Below are 22,404 nucleotides of genomic sequence, written 5' to 3' on the forward strand. Positions count from 1 at the left end.
GATTTCTGGTACTTTCCATCAGTTGCACAAGCCTAGAACTTGCTAGATCTTGAGGTTCTGGTATCCTCCCCCCCTCTTTGAGCCACAATCCAGGTACTGTCAGGGGATGATTGATTATCGACTGTTTCCAAGCGATAGGGGACGTGGGAACCAGGTGTGCTAAGGGGCTGCCGTAATGTTCTGGTCCATTGCCCTTCGCACTCTTTCCTACTTTATGTTGGGTTGTTATGTGGCCCAGGTTGCCATGTGGTCCAGGTGTTAAGGCGTTGCCATAACACTGTGGTCCATCGTACTTTTCATTCTTTCCTGTTTTATGTTGGGTTATTACGTGGCCCAGGTGGGGAGAAATCAAGCCAAGTACCAAGTGGACTAAGTGGGGCAGCAGGACATGGTGGGTTGCACCACCACATCAGCCGTTACTCTCCTTCTCTTGGAGTTCATCATCCCCAGTGGAGATCTGTTAGGCAAGGAGTGCTCACACAAAGCACCGTTCTTCAGTACAGCCAGTGAAATTAGATATCTTAGGCTGATCACCTATTCCAGCTCTTAGCTATTGTTGCAGCAATCCTCCTTCTCTGGGTCACTTGGACAAATTTTAAGCTTTGCATACCATTCTTGCAAAAAGTCATTCTACCCTGTAATGGTACAAAGCAGTACAAAAATAACTACATATCGACTAATGTACTGAATCCATTGCTAGCACTAGCTAGATACAAAGCTAAGTATTAATAGGTATTAATATGTTCACTATTCCATATAAGCAAACACTTCTTGGTGGAGGAGGACGGGACACTGACTTTCCTTAGGACAGGCTGGTCCTCCAGGTTGCAGAATCATCGTTCTCATTCTCTGCTCTCTTCCCAAAAAGGAAAAAAGGGGACAATTCTTCTTTTCTTCTTAAAAATAAGTTCTATTGCATTTCATGTCAGATCTTTTTCTCTTGAATCCTTGACCTGTTATCTATGATATCTCCAAAACTATGCTCAACAAATTTTTACTTTTCTTACTTTGCATGGCTTTATCTCAAGTACTTTCTCACTCCACAAGAAGAATTTTCCCATCATAACTGATCTGAGTTCACACAGCTGAGCCAGACTAAAAAGCCTTGAATCCCAGCTGAACCCCAAGGCTGAGGGTGGAGGAGCTGTAAAGCTGACCCACAAACCTTCCTAGGAGGAATCCTAAAAGCTAGTCCAGATCTCTGAAATATTTATATCCCCAAGACGTTTTCAGCTCCCTTAGCCTGGGTATCACAACAAATCAGAGTAATGACATTTAAGATCTCGAGCTGGAAAGCACAACTGAAGCCATGTTACTGACACATGCCACTCTTCACAACATAAACTCAAAGTTTCCTGGAGTAACTCCATCTTCAAATATTTGTTTTTATACACACTGGTGAAAAATCAGTTATATTACTAAAACTGAAAACCTCGATGAACAAAGACATCACTAATCAGCTCTGAGCTTTTTCAAGATCAAAAGAACTTTTATTAGAAGAAAGCACTCTCAAAACTGAAAAGTGCGATTACATTTGTAGGAAATGGAGTTGTTTCAACATCATTCCCCTCCTCCTATCTGTTTGCAATATCAGATGGAGATTTATTGGAGATGAAGGGATAGGGAGAGTGAGGGACACGCAGGTAAAATTCAGCACATTTTTTAATACTGATAACACAGCTGCAGGCTGAACAGCTTATAGTAAACAACAGCATAGCAGTAAAAGTAGAATACAGTAGAAAAATAGGCAACATGCATTTCTCCACAGAACAGCTTTGTTGTTGACAAGAAACTAAGTGTTTCAGAAGTGTTTCACCTCAATGGAGTTGAATTCAAACTTCCAGAATACACAGACCACAGCCTGATCCAGATAGAATTATGCAATTAATCATCACAGTAATAACTGTACCATTTAATCTCCTTTAAGTTCCAGAAACTGGGGTGTGATAATATTTTAAATAATGCCAGTAATAAATTTTCTGCTTTTTTTATATTAACCGTAGGCTTTTTTCCTTACTCAACCGCATAGCCAAGATTCAAGTTTCCCAGTGTCTCATTTATTTCATAAATAAAAACTAGCAACTAATACTCCCACTGATAGTAGTTGTACCTCTGACATCTTGCTGCCCATCCCAGCATTGTGGCTCTCCCATCATTTCACAACCCAACACCTATGATACCCAAGCTGTCTTTCTGTGGCTACAGAGGCTTGGGAAGGCAGGGGATGGATGGCTCGATGTGCACGCAGAATGTGCCTCAACACAGGACAACAAAATCACAGCAAACAACATCGCAACAAAATGGTGCCCACAAAAGTCCAGGAAATAAATAAACACAGAAGACAGGGGGACAAAGCCAGGTCTAACCATAGCTAATATGTGCTTTCAGGGACCTTTCTCTATCAAAGAATCAAGAATGCATTCATTTTAAGACACAGTGAAAAGTAATCATGATGCTTTGCTGAATTAAGTTCATAATACATAAAACAAGACTTTGGGACACTGTCCCTCAAGTTATGTGTCAAAGAACCTTACACAATCATGGAAAGAATTAGGCCCATCAGCGTGGATCCAAAATAACCAGCAAACTATGAAACTGGCTTCTTGTGTAGCCAGGAGGAGTTCCAGGAAAGAGCCTCCAGAAAACCTCCCCACGCATGGGCCATGGTCTGGATAACAAAATCTATTCAAAGGAAAGGAATTCCTAGGAACTAATGGTATTACGAGCTCAAAGACTCAGACCTTAGGAAAACAGAATAAGGAGATGCAGATGGACCCATATCCTTTCAGAATGCCCCTGTCTCTCCCCCAACACTGTTCCTGAGGACAAGGCACAACCAGGAGGGCTGTGTCAGGGCTCTGCACAGGCAGTGACCATGAAGGAATAAATTGTTTTAAGAAAGCAGAGACTGTTGCACACTGAGGAGGACAAGAGGAGCAGGAGGTGCAGCAGGTGAAGGCAGAGGTGACTTGCTGGTCTGAGGAGAACAGAACACGAGGTACATACTCCTTTTACACAGGCTCAGTTTTTTGTCAGACATCAGCTTTGGTAAGTTCTCTCAGAAGCTGCCCTAAATCAAATTCCAGGACATATCAGTAATGTCCTGCACTTGATGCAGCCAAGGTCCCTTGGAACCATGCCCTGAAGTTACTCCACACGTTATCTGTTGAGTTTTGTATGCTGGAGGAGAAACAGTGGTACTTTATCTGTGGCTAATCAAACAAATTTGTTCCAGAAATTATGGTCACCAGAAATGGATCTAGCACAGAGTGGCCAATGCCTCCTGTCTGATTGACAAACCTGTGAAAGGAGGAAATTAAAAGATGCAGATATAAACACCCGCAGGGTTTTGAAGTAGGCACCTAGATTCCACCTCAGTCCCGTTTTAGGAAGACAAACCTGTGTGTGGACTCATCTGCATTCCCTAACAGATCATAAAATATACATGATATTCCCCAGCACCGGCTGGCTCAGTAGGAGTGTTTGGTCAAGCTTCTCCCAGACAAAATCCAGTCATCCTCATTTGGCAGCAGGAAAACACTGAACACATTTGTGCAGAGTCTTCCCTCTGAATCAGTACTCTGCAGACCCAGGTAGCACAAGAGCCTTGTCCAGATGTGTGAAAATAATAGGTATTTGACACAACATCATCGTATTTCTGCACCCTAAACAATACTTTATAAAAACACTGGGTTTATACATTTTCTCTCAGCAGAGCTTAGATATAAGCTGTACTGCAGCAGGACAACATGCATACTAACTTGGGACTGGTTTCCAATAGGCCATGAAATTACCAGGAATGCTATCGTTCATCTCAAAGAAAGTGAAATCCTGATCATAAAACACTATTTTAAACTGAAAGGCTGTAGGGGAAAACTTTCCAGAAATGCTTTATTGAAACTTTAAATTTTCATGTGCAAACATAACAGAGTGCTTATAACATGGGCCAGTTACAGCTTCTTGGAACTAAACCCAGGCGCTCTCAGGCACCAGACCACAGCAGCGCTGCTCGCCCTCTCACAATAGCTCTTGGACTAGATCAAATTCCAGCAGTGCTGAGCTTCTCAGATGACACCGTGGTGGCTAAGAAAATGCATCACTATACCTTGTTCCAGGAAGTCAGGGGCTGTCCCATTTAATTACTCAACATTTTGGCTAAACTGCTCTTCCCCAGACAACTTTAATCTTTCCCTACCACTTAGATGCATTTATCACCTAAGATAGCATCTGGGTTTTACAGCTGGAATGTTGCAACATCGCTGAGGTCATAGCTGATAGAAACCCCTTCTTGCTCACTGAAGTTGTCCAAGCAGCATCAAACAGAGTGTAAGTCCAGAAATGTATTTTAATTATGACTTTAAAATAATTTTTAAAATGCAGAGGTTGTTCTGAAAAAGCTACGTCTCAAGAATAACTTGTCTACCTTCATTCAGCAATGTATTTTCTTTCCAAAGCAGATCTCAAGATTAAAGAAGCAATGTAGTAAAATCCAATTTGAGGGGGAGCAGGTATTACTAAGTTTTTTGCTAAGATCTGGAAAAAGAAAAAGGAAAAGTACTCATCACAGTACTTTTAATTTACCTTGCTCAGAGGTACTGAAAGAGATCAGCCACCTCTGTTGTAACTCCTTTGTTGCATGAAGGTTACTTCTCAGTGATGTGAAAATTGTATTTAACAACTGGTCTGGTAATGCAATGGCAGAGAGACACTACAAATATTCTTTCATTTGTCTGATTGTTGAACTTTGAATTGTTGTCTATTTGCTGCTGTCCTTACTAGCTCACTGTAACTCATTTTATACTCATTTGTTAAAAATTCATTACAACATCTTGTACACTGTCATTGGAAATTTTTCCTGTGCTTTGTGAGAATTCTGCAGCATGGCCATTTTGTCATTTTCAATACACAGTTGTTTTCATCTGAGCATTTAATGTGAACTTACTTTTCATATTTTATTGGGACATTCACAAAGCAAGTATCATGCTCATCTAATCACAGATAGGTATCTAAGAAGCTAGATCAATTCTTTGGATAAAACATTTTTTAACTGTACAAAATGAGAATGATTTGGAGCAGTGGGACAAACCTCCTTAGAGAAGCACAGTATAATAAGACATAAGAAGATCATCTGAAGCTATCTTTACAACAAATAAACCATTCTTTCCCCCATTGGGATGGTCTAATGGGGACCGCAGTAGCAAAGGCTCAGACTGAACTGCAGAGCACTGTCACTCTTGCCTGGGATAAACAAGGCTGGAAATTCAAATATCTTCTTTACAGCACCAATCATGGCTTCCCAGGTTAATGGGTAAAGAAGCTTTGAGTCTGAAACACCAAAAGTCATGGGAAAACTTAGTTAGCAAAATCCTCAATCAAGTTCCAAGAAAATAGCACATATTTATAAGCATCTGAATTTGCACATTCCTGTAGGGTAGGTGTAATGCAGCTAACATTCACTGTGCTAAAATAAAAGATAAGCACATAGACATGTTTCTGTAAGTGTAGCTTGCATTTTGAATATAGAGTATCAGTTTCTCTTTGGTAATTGTATGGATGTCTGCCCTTAACCACTGGAGATGAAGGATTGGCACCGTTATTTTTCAGAAGCATCATCAGATCTTTAATTAACTCTGTTGTCCAAGGATTTTGCTGTTCTACATCTGAGCCAAAACAACAGGATCTCAAGCAGTGCTGCACTTCCTAATATCCTTCTGCTATAGCAACTGGACTGTACGACAAAGCAAGGCTGCCATTTGCACCACAGGAAACATCACTTCCTGCAAGACCATTCTTCAAAGCATTTCATTTCACCTCAAGACCATTTAATTTGTGAGCTTTGACTTAATCACAAGTTCATGGCAAAAGGATAAAAGGTAAATCCTAAAAAAAAGGCTAAAGTCCTGAAGGATTAGTAGATGCTTTGTAGATTTGTAGACATTCTGTTTGAAATCAGCTGATTAAGTAGATGCAGTTTCACATGGATACCAGAAGAGGAGAGAAGTCTTTTAAGTGATCTACTGTTCTTTCTGTAGTATCTGAGGAAAAAAGCACCCCACCACGTTTAACAGCATCACTCCAAAGAAATTCAAACTATTGAACCACAGAGGGCTGGCACTTACAAAACCAGATGGAAATCCAAATCCGTGTTTTGCAGAGTAGCTTTGCAATGCTAACCATTCACTATGGGTTGAACAAGTCTTGCTTTCTTCTCCCTCTGAAATGCAAACATTCTTTTCCGTTTAAAGAGGGACACAAAAAAAAAAAAAAAAAAAAACCACACAAATAAAAAGAAACCCCTCCATTTGAAAAAAAATACTTCCTTTTCTTATCAGCAGTATGTCAGCACTAGTTAGCTTTTCCCAGCTGTCATAGGCTGCCTTTGAAATAGGTACCTCCTCTTATGATGATTCGGAAATGCCAAAGCAGAATCCTGCATGTAAAACCCAACAAGAATATATAGGAAACCAGAGGATACCTGCTTCTCTACTGTATTTTTCTTCAAGAAAAAAATACTATTTTTCCATGACTAGGGAAATAGAAGAGCTCTATCTTCCAGCGTACACTAAATGTATAAAAAGTCTCTCCCCTAGAGAGATTCATTGGAGGATGAAAGGAATAACCCACCCATGAAGCTGCAGCACTGATTTTACCATAGACCTTAGCTCTGCTGATCCCTTCTCCAGCTCCTGCTGGCTGACCCACAGCAACAGGGAGGACATCTCCTAAGCACTGGACTCTGGCACACCTGAGCACGAATACTCTGGCTTTTACCTCTTCTCTCTCTCACTCATCTCTGTCCTACAAGGGACTTGGTTCTCTGGATGCAGACTAGGTCCCCAGAGGATAAGAAGAAAGATTTTCCCTTGTGATTACACTTTCTGCAAGTTGTTATTCTGCTGAAAAATTTAAAGCAGAAAACATGCCCCTTTCTTTGTTCCCAGACACCTCACATATACATTTAATGAAAAAATCAACAACCTACTACATTTCACATTTCTGATCTATTTTTTCTTAAAAGAAAGTAAAAAGCACATACTGCAGCCTTCAGAAACAAATGAAGCTGTCAGTAATAACCATACACGGTATTATTTCCAAGGATTAGCCTATTTGAGGCTTTATCAGGAAACTACACGATAATTAATTGGCCACAACACTGAGTTTTGAAACAGAGGTTGGATCATGTTACAAGAAGGAAAGCAGAGTTAGTTACTGCTCCAGAGAGCTCTTAAGTCAGTAGGAGACTTCAGATCCTTATTCCTTTAACATAAAACTGATTTCCCACAAGTTGTATATAAAGACTGTTCTGTGAAATTAGTGGTCAGACAGTATTTATATGTCACACTGATATTTTCCAGATGTAGAATTTGATATTCCCAAGAAAAAAAAAAAAAAAAAAAACAGCCTATTCAGGGGATTCTCAAAGTAAACCTCAGTGCTGTTTATTTTCTAACGTTGTACTCCCTTTGACAACACTAACTTAAACTCAGAAACAGTAGAGTTGTATCCCAGAGAATGCAGCATGCCCTCAACCACAACCAAAAGCAATAAGGGCAAAACATGCTGAGCACCTGGCAGGAAAAGTCCTTAATTAGCACCATTTGGAAATCCGTAATATGAGATCACTCACTCTTGGCTCTTAAGAAAGGATACGAGGTGGTCTAGAACGGAAAATGTACCCAAATCAAATACATATGTTGAGATATACCATTACTCTGCTGATTTAAACACAAAGGGTAAGAATTTATTCTTAAAACCATTCTAGAATTGTCCTGTATTTTAGGTATAATCATGTTTACCCATTAGCACTGATTCTGTGTGAACTATTTGTATTGGTTGTATGGAATAAATACAATAAAATATACAATAAATACAACAAAAAATGGTAACTAGGTCTTATTCTAAAAAAGCCATACTTGACATGACTGTCCTTTCAAAGTTAATAGCACTGTTTATGCTCTTATGCAAGTAAGAGCAAGGAATATAGAATCAGAGTCACTCTTTACGTAAATGAAATGTCCCTTTCTTATTAAAGAGAAAAATAATTTGAAGGGAAGAAATAGTTTGAGCTAAACTCTAAACAGACAATGTCTATAATTTCTTCCTTGTAACCAGTTCCTAATTGAAAGCTTCACAAACATGACAGGCCACCTGTATTCTGAAGAAACCTTCTCCTCTCTAGTGCATGGTATATAATTCAGTTAGAAAAAATACTTTTGACAGTCTCAGACCTCCTCTTCTACCACTTCATCTGTGATTTTATGTTATTTGCAATGAGTAACCACTTTCCATCCTTTTGCTGAGACTGTTTATCTCTCCTTTTAGTCAGAGCTCAACTTCTTCCTCAGGAACGCAGCACATCACAACACAGAAGTTACATGCAAGCATTCATTGTGCTAGTTTAAGTGTCCACTGTTTAGTTCTAGCTGGGAAAACTCTACATTTCATTGAACTTATTAATGCATGTATGTTGTACAAAAAACAGTTACTATTTCTTCAAGGCTAAGAAAACTTAAGTAATTCTAAAACCATGGAATAGACATAAAACATGCTGTGATTGTCTATGGCTTTCAAAAAAAATCAATCTGTAGTACTTGTCATTAGTAACACCTCTCACTGACACAAAAGAGAGATTTTTTTTAGAAAAAAGCTTCACATAGGTTTTTCAAATTACATTTTCTAAGAGGAAATAGAGTGCCAAAAAAGCCACTCTAGTTGCAATTTTGTCTCCCTCAAACCTTCAATACAACCATTCTAGTATGCCATGTTCCTGATTCCTACAATGACCACCATCATCATGTGGATAATAAAATATTACCTTAAGTAATGTGGCAATTCCTGCAACATGCTACTTATTTTGACCAACAGACTTCAGTAGAGCTAATTTATCTATAGGTTACTTGATGACTGGTTTTGTGCAACAATTAAATAATTCACTGAGTCTCTCTTCCTGAAGCAGTTAAACAAACAAACAAACAAAAGTTCATTTGCCAAAATACCTTTTTCTATGCCATGTATTATGTTCATATTACCAATTTAAGATTATAAATCCGGCAAAGGACATTGACCATCTTGTCTAGATGCAGCCAAACCCTCCTGCTTAGAAATATTCTCTTACAACTCCACACACTTCAGTGGAGTCAGCAGATCCAACCTCACACCTAAGATTTTATCAGCTCTTCTCATTAATGTTGCCCACTGCCCATTTTGTGGCTAGTACCATGAAAAGACAACGTAAATGCACACAGGGTTGTCTTTTAAAATAAAAATGCAAGTACAGATAAATCAGTTCAGCAAACCATAATTTCAAAGTATAAAATGTAACTGTCTTAACAAGCAGCCTGCTCCTGTAAAACCCTGAATCTGTTCAACCTCTAGGCCAACACCACCGAAAAATGCCATCTTAAGACTCCCAACAAGAGGCTCCCCACTCCTATTTTGGGGGGGGGGGGGGAGAGGGTTGCTTTGGTTTTCTGTTTGGTTTGGGGATTTTTTGAAAAGATTATCAATAACCAAATATAGCACAATTCTAATTCCAATCAGGAATAGTGTTGTCATTTAATCCAGTCTGGGAATGCACTTTTTACAGAAATACTTTCAACCTTATTTATTGCTGCCTTACTCACTAACTCAGTTGCCATCTACTGCATCAACTACTGCAAAAATAAGAATAAAGCAGGACTCTGAACGTCATTGTTATCATCATCTTGGAAATCTTGCTACTGCTTCACTGACTTACTACCATGAGCTACTCACAGACCTACTAAATAATGACCATCCTAGAAGACAGCACTGACAAACCAGATTTAATTCTGAAGACTATGTAAGGATGAGGAATGGTACAGGAAGACTGTGTGAGGGTGAGGAATGGGAGAATGGTACATATCAAAACTTATGTAATGAAAGAAAACCGTTACCAGATCTAAAAAGTGATCTTACTGGAGAAGAAAAGACACACTGTATTCACGTGATGTCTTCCACGGGAAGAGTATGTAGAAAAAAGAGTAAATAACTGTTTTATAAGAACTCTTCACATTACTCTCGAAGTAAAAAAAAAATAAAAAATGTGGATAGTGGAAGAGCTGTGAATGATAGAGAAGTTTTGTGTATTATAGTCATGTTGCTGGACAACCATGACTCATCCAGGGTCCTCCAGGCTATTTACTGAGCAATTAATTAACTGCTGCTAATTTTCATCTTGCAAATATATTATTTTCTTATATAAAACAGGGAGGTAATTGTGCTTAGCACTGGAAAAACTAACACACACAAACACCAGTTGGCTCTGTTAGTGTTTTAATTATGACCCACGTAATTCTGACATTACAGTCACGGTAGAGCTCTATCAACCCCATACAAGGACCTCCTCAGATTGTTTCCACTCTCACACTCATAGTATTCCTCTCTCAGCCATCACAACAAGGCCTTTCCCAGTACGAGAACAGAGAATTATCGCACCATGAGATCATGGTAACACAGCCACAAAGCAATGCCAGTACTCCTCCGCTGTTATAACATCTCAGGCAAGGATGAATGTTTCAGATTTCAGAACTACAGGCACTCGAGTCAACTGGCCAGATGTGTCATGATTCCTTTTGGCTAAGCTCCCAGATCAAACCTTAGCAGCCTAAAAGAAAAAAACTTTTTTTTTTCTTCTTTTTTTTTTTTAAGTTGAATGTCCTTTACCAGTGTATCCCTTTTCCTAACTGGCTTTCTAATTATAAAAGTATTTGATAGTAATTCATATAAACCGTGGTTTAAAACATCCCAACTATTTTAACCAAGTTGAACTTTATGAGAACTCTCTGCAAAGTTAGCTTATATTTTTATTGACAGGACAGTTATTGATCACTCTTGTGTGGCAGAGCATATTATGCTAAAAATTGAAACATTTGGAGTTCTAGCAAGAATGAAAAGTTGCAGCACAACAGCATTGCTTTAAAGTAAAACAGCTGACAAAACCACAGGCAACTTGGAAGTTTGTAAGGGTAAGAAATCAAAAACATTAGAAAATTCAATGTGAAAATAAACCTCCATAGCCTGTTTTTGCTGAATGCAAAGGCGAAACTCTAAAATACAACACGGGACATAAGAGAGAACACCTCAGATAGCACAGGATGGGATTCTCTCTCAGCTGAGTGCAGACACAAAATACAGTGCACTGGACCCTCTCAGTAGATGTAGATCAGACAGTTCTTGTCTCCAAAGCAAAATGCAAGCAGAAGGGAACCAAAAACCTCTGCAGAGTTTTACCCAAAAGGCAGCAGGAGCATATCTTGAATTTTCTGCTTCATTTGAATGATCTTCCATTTAGTTGGAGATTACATGAGAGATTTAATGTAACAGGAATAAACTGAATACTACTGCATGAAAGCTATAGAGGAGAAAAGATTCAGAGAGCAAGTTAAACAAATTAATTAGCAAAAATTATCATCTTCAAACTTTCTTTCACTTAGTTCTTGATTCCATAAATAAAGTTTTTCCATAAATAAGTTTTTTCACTTGATTACAAAGAGACAAAATTTTTAAAGAGGTAGAAATCAAGCAAATGCATCTTTTAGCTCATTCATAACACTTTGAAAATCATGTGCTTGTAACAGGGGAAATTTTTGTCAGGAGCTGCCAGGTAAGCCAGAATTTATAGCAAACAGCACTGGCAAATAAATAAATAAATAAATAAATAAATAAATCCATAACATAAGTGGAAAGGAAAATAATACTTTTAGGTGCTGAAGTGTGAAATAATTCTGTGACTTCATATTTAATTTCCAGCTACTGACCTTTTCCTATGAAGGGAATACAATCCAGTTTCTCTTTATCTCAGGAACTATCTTCAGACACTCTATTTTTAGCATCTGTATTGTAGACATCTTTTCCGATTGGAACAATTTCATTAGAGAAGGTACATTCAGTTTATAGCCAGGAAACCAAGACGCTACACCTTAACTTCACTTTGGTCTTTGGCAAGTAATGAAAACTTGACAGCTCCAGTTATCCAGCTGTAAAAAAGAAATTTTTGAGGCCTTAGAGGAGAAGTAAAAGATATTGATTAAGCATATTGATTTATATCAGCTAGAAATAGGATTAGAACCTCTCCCTTGAGCAAAATAGCTTGTTTCCCCTACCTGCTGACAGGAGCATTGTCTTCTCTTCATCAATTCTCTCTTTCCCTCCTTTACCTCTTCATCATCTGGAGGACTCATCCTTTCTCAGTTTTGTTCGTTCTTCTGCCCTCCTTTCTGTAACAATAAACAGTGACGATGTTTCTCTCTTGAAATGAGGAGCAGAGGAAGGTGGGAATAATCTAGACCTCATCAGCATGCATATTAGTTGTATCCTCAGTTTTCATCTGAAAAGTATTTGTCTGAAAACTCAATCACTTTCCATAGGTGCTACTGACATTTGTGCCTTCCTCCAGAGCAGAAATATTCCTTTACAAAATATTTAGGCAATCACATGAAACAACTTGGAACCTGTCATGTTTCATAACACCAGGCAAATGTAATTTCGCTAACGATATGGGAATCTCTGCTTAAGGTGCTTGGAGGGAGCATTCCTAAGGCAAATAGACATTTTTGTGGAAAATTTAAAAATTGACCTTTAAAATCATATTTAGAACACAAGACAGCTTTTGAAATAAATTCAGTTTAGTTTCACCATGATTTATTTAGCTGTATAACCTTGCAATACCACACTGTATCCACTAGAATTGTCTGTATCTTTTCAGATATAATTGATAGGATTTTTACTTCACTTTGCTGGTGAATGAACTTCATAGCAGCTTTGCACTAATGCCTTACTGACATAAATCGTGTCTTCTTTTTTTTTTTGTAATAAAATTTCTTTCTAATAAAATTTTCAAATTCCAGAGCGCTTTTCTGTAAAAATAGCTGCAAAACAAAGCAACTTCTCCTCTTATACAAGTCATCTAACACAACTCAGGCTCTCCTAAGTACCTCAGGTCACCTTGCACAATCCATTCTGCCTAAGTCTGTTTGGCCTCATGAATTTTTTTCACTGTGTCCAGAAATACACTGGACAGTCAGTAGAATACCTGTTGAAAAAAACTCACTGAAGTTCACTTTACTCTCAAAACATTATACCACTTCTCTTTTCCTCCAGTCTCAGTCACAAAGCAGTGGGAGGAAGCACTAGAGATGCTGTGGCAGCAAACAGTCTTCACGCAGCTGTAAAGTATGTGGTATTCAAACAACTCTGCAAGAAGTGAAGCATAGCAAATGATAAAAAGAGAGAATTAATCCCCACCCCTGCTAATAACATCATGTCTCTGTTGCTATGGTTTTAATGCCTTAATAATGATGCCTCCTCATCTTCTCTAGTAACAGATTTGCCATTATATATATAGTACAGCACTTTTAGTTGTGAGTACAGATCACCTGGTTCCTCCACAGTACAGACATGGTTTCCGTACAACGGAGTTAGAGCTGCTGTCTGACCAGTGCTTCATCTGTGGGCTGGAACGTTGTGCAAAGCAAAACTTTCGTTCTAGGCATCCAACAGCCACATCAACTCTTCCAAACTCATTAAGCTCCCCACAGTTTTTGACCTGTACAATATTGTTTATCAAGTTTGTGCATACTTGAAGAGCAGAAAAGCAGCCTAATGACCTCAGTAAAGTTTCCACTGCTTTTAGAGAGCAAGGGACTGTGCATATAAGATAGAACAAACATTTTTGCAATAACATGTTAAGATATAAGTTGTATTTCAGAATAGGGCTAAAAATATAGATCAGTCAATAAATTGCAAAGATATCACAGACAGAAGAAATTTGCCAAAAGCCATGATTAATAATAGTTGTAATCCCTAGTATTTATAAGACTTTCCCCGAGATGTGAGAGCATTTTAAAATAAAAATTCAGTTTAATTTTATATCATTATTCCTAAATGGCATAGAAATATGCACTGTATAGATTATCAATGGGATATAATTGACAGAGGGAGAAACCTAGTCCCATGCCCTAGTCCCATAGGTTTCAGTCATCTCTTCCTGCACAGATATTTTTTTTTTATTTTGTTTCAACTGTTTTCCCATCCTGGAACTGAAACTGTTCTGAAACACTTGAACGGTGCAGTCGTATTTCCACTTCATCCTCACTTGCTATCTAAACAACTTGAAGTCTTTTAGTATAACTCATCAAGTATTATCTCTTTTCTTGTAATCCAGTCCCAGTTTGAATGAATCTTCCTTAAGCAACAATTATAAAAGCAGCAAACAACGTTATTATGTATTAACTGACACGTACAGCAACTTGAATATTTCCTTGCCTTCACCAGTAATACTTCCCTTGATGTTTCCAAGAAAGACTTTTGCTTTTTCATAGCTGTATTACATTCTTGGTTGAGTCACTTTGTTAGTGAGGAGTAGTCAAGTTTTCCCTTTCCTCTGGCATAAGCGTGTCCGGCTATTCCCACTTTACAGAAGACAACGAACTACACAAACTTTTGCTTTCCTCTATTAGATTTCTTGTCTTTATTATCCGCATGCTAAAGGACAGCCAATTCTTTCATAACATTAGTACTCCCTTATACATCTTTTACCTCTTTCTGACTTTTCTTGGCTTTGAAAAATAATTTTAAAATATGCATTAAAAGGAAAGAAATGAGTCAGCAGTTGTCATAGGCACCTTCCATCCTTCTAGACCATAGGTCATTGCTATATGTTAGCTCTAGTCCAGCAGACTTATTTGAGAACCAGCAGACATGCACCTTAACAGGCCAGTGTTTTCCTGTGTGCTGGGGAAGAGCTGGAATTACTATGCCTTTCCTATAGATCAGCCTAAGGTTAGGGTTAGGAGAAAAAGAGTATGTAGTTAGAAAGTACAACTGAAAGCAAACTAAGGGATGATGTTACTATTTCTTCTGAGCAGTATTTAATCTCTCAGCAGAATGTGGTCTCTGGCCTGTAAATCAGCTTAGAATTCAGGGTGCAAAAAAAAAAAAAAAAAAGTCCAGAGCTACATTTGCAATTGGGGATGGAAATGTTCTGCAAAATGAAACTGAGCTGTAAAAGTAATTCTGCCAAAAGACACTGTCTGTTCCCTTTGAACCCATTAGCTCTGTATATTAAATTTATACCTTGATTCCAGCTGCAGCAGCATCTGTACTCTTATTTTTCTTTCTCAACAACCACATTCACCCTTTCATCAGGGCTAACACAACTCTCCCATCTTTATGAGTTACAACCATGCCTAAGTATTAAGTCCCTTCATCACATCCTAAGTGGATTCAAACAATGCAATTTACTTGGGATTAAAGCTACCACTGCTAGCGAACTCTAGCTAGTACAGGGTGCTGCAGCTGGTCTCTTCAACAAGTGAAGAAATAGCAACCTATTCTTTACAATCGACACTTATTTATCATAGAACAGAAAAACAAATTCTAGACCTGAGCTCTCTTTCTTACTCCAAGCACTCAGATTCCAAAAAATAGTGCAATTAAAAGATCACTGAAAAATCTTTGAAAAGATGTTTGAAAATGATTACTCCAGCTCCTCATTTTAAGATATTCCTTAGAAAGAAATAACCCTTTCCTAAGGCCAGCCTGTACCTGGAATCAAAAGCTGTCACAAACCTCACCATTCCTTGCTCCAGTGCAAAATATACATCTCCAATTCATATTATCCAAAAAATACTCAGCAAAAGTTATACTAAAAATCTACAGATATTATCCATAAAGGGAATGGCAGGAGAGGAAGAAAAATACTCTGCGACAGTTTAGTCATTTCACTCAACAGGCTACTAGAAGTATTTGGTTGCAGGGGTAGACACCTAATTAGTTACACAACTGAAATGAGTCATTGTTCTTCCTCAAAAGGATGTAGCCAAATTTAAGTGCATATGTACAAAATTAGCTTCAGGTTTTTGAACTACAGTGGTCCAGTCCAAATTCTTTAAAGCCAATGGAAAAGCTACCACTCACTTTAGTCAATTTAACTTGTCCCTGGACTTCTCTTCCACAGTTTGTAAGCCAGTGGAAAAGACAAGTAGATGAATACAAATCACATGGTTGTACTAGGTAGACTTCCAAGTCAAAATTAATTAAAAAAAAAGCAACAGATAAACTGGAACTTTTTTGGAGTCTAGAGGCAGGACAAAAATGTCTGGGGCATTAGAGAAAGACGGCCTAAACACACTCAGGGAAAATGTTCTTTCTGGACCAAGAGTGCCAGACAGAGCTTATAAACCTGTCCAAGTCATTTTCCCATAGGACTGCCAGTGCAGACTAGGAGTTTTCGCTCGGTTTTGTTTTTCAACTGTAGGTAGATTAAGAGAAAGCTTTCTCTCAGTGTAATATATTGAAGAAAAATTAAACAATTCTTCTTAACAGACTAACTTACAGTATTTCAGAAACAAATGAGTAATTCTAGAAATAAAGTGGGAAATCTTAGTTTGTATTATAAAAGTGCAGGGTAATAAAACTGTGCAGAAGTTCACGGTCTTCGTGAAGCCACTTTCAGAAGCAACTCAACTACAGTGATGTGCTGAATAGATTTTTGTCTCTGGAAACAATCTTGTATGACACAGGTTAAACCCATCCCTTGCCCTTGCTCGTTTCCCCTTCTCATACTTCTATGTATGACAGTATTAATACAGCTACCAAACAACTCAGGCAAGGCAGTGCCCAAATGTTTTGTTTGGATTAGGCAATGGTAAGTTCTGAAAGTTTCAAAAATCATGCAGGTTCTCCACTGGTATTCACGTAAACTTAACTTTAAAATGGAACGTGGCAATTTATTCAACTGAGAATTCAGACATGTTGGTTTGCATTTAATCTTCAGAAAATATTTAAGAGAAACATCAAGACAGAAATTAGCCAAGGGCATTGGAAGGAAATCAGCAAACAAAAAGTATAGATGGAAAAGGGGACGATATAGACACATGGATGTTATTGTAACTTAGTTCTTCTTTACTTCGGTTAGATTTACTTGAAAGGACCCTGAACTTCATTCAGGATTATGATCTGTTGTACCATAATTATCTTTCTTTTTAGGTGACAACAGTAGAAGTAGTACACACAGAGAAAAACCAACATTGCTGAGGTTGCAAAGCCAAATTCTCCAAAGTTAAGAAATGCCAGATTTAAGGTTGCCTAATGCAGCTTCTGTATTATGACACAAACTTTAACAATGCAACTGAATTTTTCTCCCAGACCTCATGCACAGCACAGGATGCATAGTTCTTTTGTCAGAATGTCTTCAACATTATGTTTTATATGTATTTTTTCCAACATCTTACCTCATGACTTTACTCGATTACAAGGCCTTCAAATGTCTCATGAAATAACCTTTACTGCATTCTAAAAGAGAGATGTCATTTTACAATGACAGACATATTAAGAAAGGAAAGCAGAAAGGTTAAACTGCATGAGCCAGACCTGCAAAGGGATTTAACTCATAATAAATAGGAATTTAAGCAAGTAAAGTAGGCAAAGCAAAATTAAAAAAAACATTTTTTTTATTTTTTATTTTTAAAAAAGAACAGCAAAAGACCAAAAAGCATCAGAGTATTTGGGGACTTAAGAAAAATGAAAGTTGAAATCTACACTGCTACTTAAGGTGATTTATTCTAGCACATTTCTGGAAGAGAAACCACATTATCTTGTTTTTAAGAGAGACAAATAGGAGCTGCCTTCCCAGTGTGATTCAGTGCAGAGAAATAACATCATTAGTTTTGTCTATGGCCTGATTCTGAGGGCTACTTCCCTTTTCTTTTGTCACAAAAGTGACAGGTCTGAAGTATCAAGCAAGTATAAGGAGTGTTTTTCAGGCAGACCAAATGGCCCTGTGATAGAATAGAAACCACGCTGTTTTTTAGTTGAGATGTTGAATTTCCTTTCTTTCTCTTTCCAGCAGTCAAATGTAGCCATATCTTGAACAATGCTTTGTACCTTCAACATTTAAATCTCTGTAGCCTTTAAAGATAAAGCCCTATGAGGCAGGAAGGGAGTCACTATTAGCCATTTGTTGATCTAGCGCTTCTGGCTGAGAACAGCCCAGCTGATCAAATGCTGTGCAAAGTGGAGCCAGAGTGAGTGAGGATGAAGCAACAATGCATTTGTCTCCTGAAAAAGCACATTAGACCTTATCTCCATCCATCATTTTGAGATCCATCTTTTAACTCTAAAAAGCTTAGCAGAAGCAATTAAATACTATTATGTTAAGCATTTACAGTGAAAAAAATAAGACTCCAGAAAGTTATGCCACTTGCCAAGTTCTGATCTTTTCACTGGTCATGCAAGCTGAAGCAATGAAAGAAGCTGGTGTTCTTAGGAAGGTAAACAGCTCATTTGCTTTTCACAGTAGAGGCCCCCAAAGTAACCATATCTGAATTTTTGCTTTCAGTCCTAGAAGCTTTATATCTTATCAATAAAGCAATGAAATGGAATAAAGCAAGAAAATGTAACTGGGAAAATTATAACTTGGAAGCACAATCGACGATAATTTGTGGGTATGCTCTACTCTTGCAGGAATAAAATCAGAGATAGTTCTGCCGTTGCAGTACTGCATGCATGGGGGAAAAAAAAACGATAAAAATGTCTTCTGTTCTAAACAGTCAGAAGCTCCGTTGGTTACTGGTCTGATATAGATCGAGCAGTTCATTTACTTTATGTGAGAGCCAAATGGGGCTAGAAGGATGCCACAGCACTGTGCCTGCAACATGGCAAGCAACGTACTTTTCAGTCAATAGGTCACAGGGCAGGACAGCAGGCTGTTGACAGCTTTTTCCAGGGTCTGGAGTGTGGTGGGTTGTAATGACCACAGCTCCAGAGGGAAGGAAAAAGATCCAGTAAGGCTGGGGTATATTAAATGGCTGTTACACAAAGCATTCTCAAAGCATTCAGGTCCCACCACTTCTACCAAGCTACCGAAATTTTTGATCTGAATTATGACCGGTCTGGATGGCAGAGGTCACTTTCCTTCCTCAAGACTGCCATATACAAGTGATAGTAAAGTAAGATTTTTTTTCTTCAGCCCAATATTAACTATGCTACTAAGGACCAGGGCAAAAAGAAAGGCTATCCCAGCCTTCATTCTGCAGAGCTCCTCCCCATCCATGCAGGCATACTTTGTGCCTTCTCAAGTTCGGCAACAAATTCTACAGTGTCTCTCAACTGCCTTATGCTGAAGAACTGGAAGAGAATTTCCTGAGGGTAATACATCTCATTAATGGTCCCACCTCATCCCCCACACAGGCCCCTGAACGGGGGGAGCTGGCTCCGATGAGGAGGTGCTGGCAGGGTGAGGGCACTTGGTGCTGGGACAGGGCCGCCTGCAGCAGCAGTAGCTCCTCCAGGATGCTGCAGGAGCAAAACATACAAATATCATGAAGGTAGCCAAACAGAGAACTTGGCTCTTCCAAGTAAATGAGTTAATCTCATTATAATGATTTCTTACTGTATCTGTATGGGTAAAGACAAATATGGAAAAAAAATACCCTGCCAAGTCACACTTACACAGACAATGTTGCTTGTCAGTTCATATTGTTTAGAGGGCTAAACGTGACAGCCATGTAGCTTGGCAAATTAGCAATGAGATCTTACCTGAGTACTAAGTTGGGGATTTACAAGGGCTTGGACTTCATTGGAAAAGTTTCAAAACCGTATCTACATAAAAAGAGACAGTAACCATCAGTGCAAATACAATGCTTTTCATATTTTCTGGTAGCCAAAATAATTTAAAACCACTGAAGCAATGAACAAAAATCTTGTGGCTTTGCTAAGTCGCAGTCAAAAAATAAAAAACCCACTGACAAAAATCCCATTGAAGTAAAGCCCATCCACTAAGGGCAAGAGGGCCTCACAGACCTATTAAATAAAATTTTATATCCATCAATTCATATCCCTCCATTTGGAAATGCTCTTCCAGCTAATTACATTGAGTCAGTCTATCCACCTCTCTGTGTCACTTTAATTATTTCTGTTATAAATAATTCTTTTCTTTAATCTTTCGACATACCTCAAGTAAAGTATATTTGCACACCTGACTAAATAGAAAGGTCTGATTTATTGACTTTGTTGCTACATGAATATGCAGCACCTTTAGAAGAGGGAACTAAGAAAGTTAAGCAAAAATAAACTATAAGACCAAGGAAGTTTCAGAGGTAAAAGCAAGACCATTTTCTTTATACTAGCAAATTTTGTGCTGTTTTTAAAGGATGTGACACTATGATTCCAAATCATTGCCAAATCAAAATGATTATGCCTGTGAATCACCCATTTCAAAACATAATTCCTACTTACCTTGAAATGGAAAGAATGGAACATCTGAAAAAATAAGGGCATGTGGTTTCCTGGTATTTTTCCATAACATGCAGTACATCGGCAATCAAAGACATGACAAAGCACAGGGAAGCAGAATTCAACACCGCCTAAGAGAACGAATTTCAAACGGGCATGGTCTGTCAGCTATAAACTCTTAGAAGAATACACATCCTTAGCCCAAGGCCTGTGAGACCCCGATATAATGGGATAACAACAAACTATAAGAAAACTCTCTTATCTGGAAGAGAATGTTGTTCAGAGGGAAGAAAAGGCTATTCATTGCGTTACTCAGAAGACATGGACTAAGAGCTGGTAGAGGACTATTTTAGGACAACACCTCTACAGATGTTGTAAGAATTGTGGAAGTCACCCTGAGACTATTTCTGTTTTGCTGAGCAGAGCAAAAATGTTGCTCAGCTTGGTCTCAAAAAAAAAAATCTGCACAGCAGGAGTGGTTGGTTCATCATACATTTCCTCTGACTCTGCTTGGATGATTTTTAATTATTATTTTATTTACTGGATCTCTCATTCGAATTGTACAAATAGTCCTAGGACATAAGCCAGGACTCCTACTTTTCCCTTGTCACCATCCCTAATCACTAGTAAGCTGCTAGACTCACCTTGTTTTTCCCTTAAAAGCTGACAAAAAAATTAATTCAAGAATTTGTTCTTCATACAACAAGTCACCTTCTAACATGAAAAAAAAGATTTCTTCAGAAAAAAGAATCCACTCGAAAAATACATTGAGAGCAACTTTAAGAGACTCTACTTCATTTTTTAAAGACTAATTTATGCATCTCCTTGATGCACCAGGATCAGGTGTTTCATTCTTTTCCAAGTTGGTTTTTTTTTTTCCACAGTTAACTTTCCATGAGTTACCTTTATATCCAGTTGAAAATTCATTTTCAATGCCTTCATGTAATGGAAAATCAAAGTTGGAGGGGATTGGTTTAAAAATAAAAAACAAAAAAATAAAAAAAAAAGAGAACTATGAGAAATCATGTGTCTGGTGCCCTGGTGCCAGAAGGGAAATCTGCTCAAAATATTTATCATACCAAAATAAAAGAAAAAAAAAAAAAAATTCGCACAAAAATTATTTCTGCTAAATCTAAGCACCGCTGAATAGAGGGGCAACACAAAGACAAATGAAAGTCAATAATGGCAAATGCAAAGAGCTGTAGGTGAGGAGGAACTGTCCCAATTACTTCTGCATGTTGTCGAGTTCCTCGCTGGTCGTAAGTGCATAGGCAGAAGATGAGGTAGTCACTGTGCACAGATTAAAGTATCTCCTCAGCGGATACCAGGTATAAAAGGCAAAAAAAAAAGTAGGGTTCATAAGAAATGGGGTAGCAAATACTATTTTTAATATGATAGTACTGTTATATAAACCCTTTATATTCATTATATACACCACTGCGTGAAATATTAGGAGGCATTATCTTCTAGCATCTGAGCTAGCCTTGCTCAAATTAGAAGATCAGGTGTTCTAAGTCGGTTCTCAGAAATGGGTCTTAATAAGATCCAGAAAGAACAGAAAGAACCAAGAGCACAGAACATAGAGAGTAATGTAAGACAGGATGGAAAATGGAAAGGATAACAATCCTTCACATCTTGTTCAAATTGCAGTGAAAGTAATGAACAAAGTTCTTTCATTTCAGTGACATTGGGACTAAGATACAAAGCATAGATGAGTCACCACTAATTGGCAGAGGACAGGAAGAACATCCCTGACTTCTCCCCAGTCCTGCCCAAAATCAGTCACCTGTTGTGCATTGTTGGTTTCTTGTACAAAAGTTATGCGTAGTTTTTAAAAAACAAATACAGGGCAAATTACGGTACTTGTCTGATCCAGTAAATGAATACTGTGTTTCACATGGCTGCTTCCATCTACTAATAAATAAAAACTTCAACCTATACTCAAAACTAACACTTTTATTTGAGTTTGCGGCTAACGAACCACATTCTTCAGTCTCTGTCTTGGGTCTACTCAGAATAAATATATATATAAATAACATATATATAAAAAAATAAAAAATGTTATTCCCATTGATCATCTTTAAATCTAGTTGATGGAGAATGCAAAGTTCTAAGGGGGAAGGGAGGTGGGGAACCTCTAGGGAACACCAT

The sequence above is a fragment of the Numenius arquata genome, chromosome 8, assembly GCF_964106895.1.
Source record: "Numenius arquata chromosome 8, bNumArq3.hap1.1, whole genome shotgun sequence".
Taxonomy (NCBI): domain Eukaryota; kingdom Metazoa; phylum Chordata; class Aves; order Charadriiformes; family Scolopacidae; genus Numenius; species Numenius arquata.